General features: G+C 60.8%; 1 non-coding gene across 1 annotated transcript; it reads right to left on the bottom strand.

Annotated features, from left to right (window-relative positions):
- Positions 1–494: 494 nt before the first annotated feature.
- Positions 495–2,310, bottom strand: LOC136441041 (small subunit ribosomal RNA). The gene has a single exon (XR_010756761.1). It is a non-coding gene; the product is annotated as a small subunit ribosomal RNA (ribosomal RNA).
- Positions 2,311–5,000: the final 2,690 nt, after the last annotated feature.

Raw genomic sequence — 5,000 nt, 5'->3', positions numbered from 1 at the left:
CCGCGCCGGGGTGCCGGGGAGGAGCCGTCTCACCTAGGCCCCGCCGTGAGACTAGCAACTCAACCCCATTCCGCGCAAACCCACGACGCGACGCCCCTCCGCCAGGATATAGGTGCCCCCACTTGCGCTCGCCCGCCCAAGACTTTTCGCCGGGAGGACCTGACTCAGTCCTCGACCAGGCTACTCGGGGCGGCTCGCTGGTTTAGCAGGGTATAGGGAACGACGGGCTCACACTGAAGGCGCCCGACCAACGTTCCAAGGGGGCTGCCGGGTCCCGCCGCCAAGCGGGTCGGCATGGGCGCTCCTGGCTCTCCGCCCGCGCTCCTCCGCGAAGGAGGAGCGATTGGCGCGAGAGCAACCGTCGGAGCGCCACCTTGTCGAGGCGGTAAGGAAGAGTGAGGGTCGGAGCGGGAGGCCGGGGGCACCAGAGCCCGCTCCTTGCCACGAGTTTGGTGTGAAGTCGACGACGCGAGCGCCTCGCTTCTTCGTTTCGGTAATGATCCTTCCGCAGGTTCACCTACGGAAACCTTGTTACGACTTTTACTTCCTCTAAATGGTCAAGTTTGATCGGCTTCTCGGCGCTCCTCCAGACCGTTGCCGGCCCGAGAGGGGCCGATCGACTGGCCTCACTAAACCATTCAATCGGTAGTAGCGACGGGCGGTGTGTACAAAGGGCAGGGACGTAATCAACGCGCGCTGATGACACGCATCTACTGGGAATTCCTCGTTCATGGGAGATAATTGCAATCCCCGATCCCTAGCACGAAGGCGGTTCAGCAGGTTACCCGCACCTTTCGGCGAAGGCGAAAGACTCGCTGATGCCTTCATTGTAGCGCGCGTGCGGCCCCGGACATCTAAGGGCATCACAGACCTGTTATTGCTCCATCTCGTCCGGCTTACTGCCGGCTGTCCCTCTAAGAAGTTGCGGCCGATCGCGCGGGATCGCCGAACTAGTTAGCATGCCAGAGTCTCGTTCGTTATCGGGATTAGCCAGACAAATCGCTCCACCAACTAAGAACGGCCATGCACCACCACCCACAGAATCAAGAAAGAGCTCTCAATCTGTCAATCCTTACTGTGTCCGGGCCGGGTGAGTTTCCCCGTGTTGAGTCAAATTAAGCCGCAGGCTCCACTCCTGGTGGTGCCCTTCCGTCAATTCCTTTAAGTTCCAGCTTTGCAACCATACTTCCCCCGGAACCCGAAAACTCAGGTTTCCCGGGAGCTGCCCATCGGGTCATCGAAGTAACGCCGGCGGATCGCTGGTTGGCATCGTTTATGGTTGTGACTAGGGCGGTATCTGATCGCCTTCGCGCCCACAACTTTCGTTCTTGATCAATGAAAACATTCTTGGCAAATGCTTTCGCAGTGGTTCGTCTTGCGGCGATCCAAGAATTTCACCTCTCCCGCCGCAATACGAATGCCCCCGTCCGTCCCTCTTGATCATTACCTCACGTTCCGAAAACCAACGAAATAGAACCGAGGTCCTATTCCATTATTCCATGCACCACTATTCAGGCGCCAGGCCTGCTTTGAACACTCTAATTTTTTCAAAGTAAACGCTCCGGCACCCCGAGGCACTCAGTTAAGAGCACCAAGGAGAATCCGGCGGGGAGGGCCGGGACGAGCAGTGACACGCCTCGCGGCGGACCGCAAGCCCGGTCCCAAGATCCAACTACGAGCTTTTTAACCGCAACAACTTTAATATACGCTATTGGAGCTGGAATTACCGCGGCTGCTGGCACCAGACTTGCCCTCCAATAGATCCTCGTTAAAGGATTTAAAGTGTACCCATTCCAATTACGGGGCCTCGAAAGAGTCCCGTATTGTTATTTTTCGTCACTACCTCCCCGAGTCGGGAGTGGGTAATTTGCGCGCCTGCTGCCTTCCTTGGATGTGGTAGCCGTTTCTCAGGCTCCCTCTCCGGAACCGAACCCTGATTCCCCGTCACCCGTTGCCACCATGGTAGGCACAGAACCTACCATCGAAAGTTGATAGGGCAGACATTCGAATGATCTGTCGCCGGTGCGAAGACCGTGCGATCGGCTGGGTTATCCAGAGTCACCAAAGGGACCGGGGCGAACCCCGGGTCGGTCTTGGTCTGATAAATGCACGCCAGACCGTGAGGTCGGCGCTTCTTCCGCATGTATTAGCTCTAGAATTACCACAGTTATCCATGTAGGATGTGACGATCAAAGGAACCATAACTGATTTAATGAGCCATTCGCAGTTTCACTGGGACAGTTTAAACTTGCACGTGCATGGCTTAATCTTTGAGACAAGCATATGACTACTGGCAGGATCAACCAGGTAGCGAGGACGCCGAGGCGGCGAAAGAGCGGTCGCCGCCGGGAGAGGACCGCCGCGGCCGCGGGGCAGCGCGGGAAGACCCGCAACTGCCGCCGCCGCCACACGGTCCCGCTCGACCGGAGCGCCGAGCGCCGCCGAGTCCGTCGCTGCCGTGAGGTGGGAACGCGCCGTGGAGATGGCCGCGAACCCTCGGGAGCCTGAGCGCAGAACTCCCGGCCACACCTGACCGTTGCTTCCCTTCAACGCCCGAGCCGTCCCGTCAGGAACGGTCCCGCACTCTCACGACCGGACGCGTCCGCCGGCAAGGCGGACGGCCGGGTCTCGAACCGCCGAGTCCGCAAGGCGTACTCGCACGCAGACGGAAGGGGCGAGCCGTCGCCGTTGGGTCCGCCGCCGCAGCGGCGGGACCCGGGCTGCCCTCCGCGGAGGGCCTGCCCCGGCGCTGGTTCCGGACGCCCGTCGGCACGCCCGTCCTCGCCCGCAGGAGCGGAGGAGCGGGCGCCTTCCAAGCCGGTTGTCGACCTCCGGCTGCCCTCGCGGGGAGTGGCAGCCTGGTCGGCGGGGTAGCAAAACGACTGGCGAGAGAGTGTGCGATTGCTCGCCGTCGATTCCCGAGCTAGTCAAAAAACGACCACTCTCTCAAGGTAGGTTGAGCGACCCACGACATGGTCAGACACCCTACAGAGCACTTTTTTGAAAAACCACCGCAAGTCGGCCACGGGGTAGGCTTCGGGGGCAACGGGAGACCGGCCCCGCCGGCCGGGGGAGACCCGTCCCGGTCGACCCCGTTGCTCGGCCGCCCGCTCCACCCCCGCCTCCCCGGGCCCCGCCCCACACCGGACGGACCCTGCTCGCTCGCCCGGCGGGCCCGGGGCGCCCTCCGGGGCGGTCGGAGTCGGGCGGGGCGGGGCGCTCACTCCCCCCGCCGACACCCGCCCAGGCGCCCGGTGCCAAGTCCGATGGAGCCGGCCGACGGGGCAAAGTCACCGGACGACCCCGTCTTTTCTCCACGCAGGGGTCTGGCCCGTGCCGCGCCGGCCCCGTCCGCACCCTCCCGGACCCGCTGGCCCCCAGCCGCCGTCCGCTACGGGCTCTGGAAGAGTTGCCTAGTCAAAAAACGACCACTCCTCTCAAGGTAGGATCGGCGACCTACACCTTGGTCAGACACCCTGGCGAAATCCGAAAGTCGGGGCAGGCCGGAAAGTCGCATGCCGTCGTGTAGCAGGCGGCCTCGGGAGCGGGGAAACACCAAACGCGGTCCGCCCGGCGGCTTCCTTCGGCCGTCAGCGCCGGCCGACCCGGCCGCCAATGCTTAAGAGATGGTGGGCTACATAGGAGCGACCTGAAGAGTCGGGCTTTGTCACAGGATCGGAGTGAGTCCCCGCAGCTCTTGCGGCCCTTCTCGCGAAATCGGAGTGAGTCACCAAAGCTCTTGCGGGCTTTCTCCAAAGATCGGAGTCAGCGACGGAAGGTCTTGACGGGCTTTCTCCAAGGATCGGAGTCAGCGACCGAAGGTCTTAACGGGCTTTCTCCAAGGATCGGAGTCAGCGACCGAAGGTCTTAACGGGCTTTCTCGCAGGATCGGAGTCAGCGACCGAAGGTCTTTACGGGCTTTCTCCAAAGATCGGAGTCAGCGACCGAAGGTCTTAACGGGCTTTCTCCAAGGATCGGAGTCAGCGACCGAAGGTCTTAACGGGCTTTCTCCAAGGATCGGAGTCAGCGACCGAAGGTCTTAACGGGCTTTCTCCAAGGATCGGAGTCAGCGACCAAAGGTCTTAACGGGCTTTCTCGCAGGATCGGAGTCAGCGACCGAAGGTCTTTACGGGCTTTCTCCAAGGATCGGAGTCAGCGACCGAAGGTCTTAACGGGCTTTCTCGCAGGATCGGAGTCAGCGACCGAAGGTCTTTACGGGCTTTCTCCAAAGATCGGAGTCAGCGACCGAAGGTCTTAACGGGCTTTCTCCAAGGATCGGAGTCAGCGACCGAAGGTCTTAACGGGCTTTCTCCAAGGATCGGAGTCAGCGACCGAAGGTCTTAACGGGCTTTCTCCAAGGATCGGAGTCAGCGACCAAAGGTCTTAACGGGCTTTCTCGCAGGATCGGAGTCAGCGACCGAAGGTCTTTACGGGCTTTCTCCAAGGATCGGAGTCAGCGACCGAAGGTCTTTACGGGCTTTCTCCAAGGATCGGAGTCAGCGACCGAAGGTCTTAACGGGCTTTCTCCAAGGATCGGAGTCAGCGACCAAAGGTCTTAACGGGCTTTCTCGCAGGATCGGAGTCAGCGACCGAAGGTCTTTACGGGCTTTCTCCAAGGATCGGAGTCAGCGACCGAAGGTCTTAACGGGCTTTCTCGCAGGATCGGAGTCAGCGACCGAAGGTCTTTACGGGCTTTCTCCAAAGATCGGAGTCAGCGACCGAAGGTCTTAACGGGCTTTCTCCAAGGATCGGAGTCAGCGACCGAAGGTCTTAACGGGCTTTCTCCAAGGATCGGAGTCAGCGACCGAAGGTCTTAACGGGCTTTCTCGCAGGATCGGAGTCAGCGACCGAAGGTCTTTACGGGCTTTCTCCAAGGATCGGAGTCAGCGACCGAAGGTCTTTACGGGCTTTCTCCAAGGATCGGAGTCAGCGACCGAAGGTCTTAACGGGCTTTCTCGCAGGATCGGAGTCAGCGACCGAAGGTCTTTACGGGCTTTCTC

The sequence above is a fragment of the Branchiostoma lanceolatum genome, chromosome 8 (genome assembly GCF_035083965.1).
Source record: "Branchiostoma lanceolatum isolate klBraLanc5 chromosome 8, klBraLanc5.hap2, whole genome shotgun sequence".
Classification (NCBI taxonomy): Eukaryota; Metazoa; Chordata; class Leptocardii; order Amphioxiformes; family Branchiostomatidae; genus Branchiostoma; species Branchiostoma lanceolatum.
The sequence above is the reverse complement of the archived record's forward strand: the minus strand, read 5'-3'. Positions and strand labels throughout refer to the sequence as shown.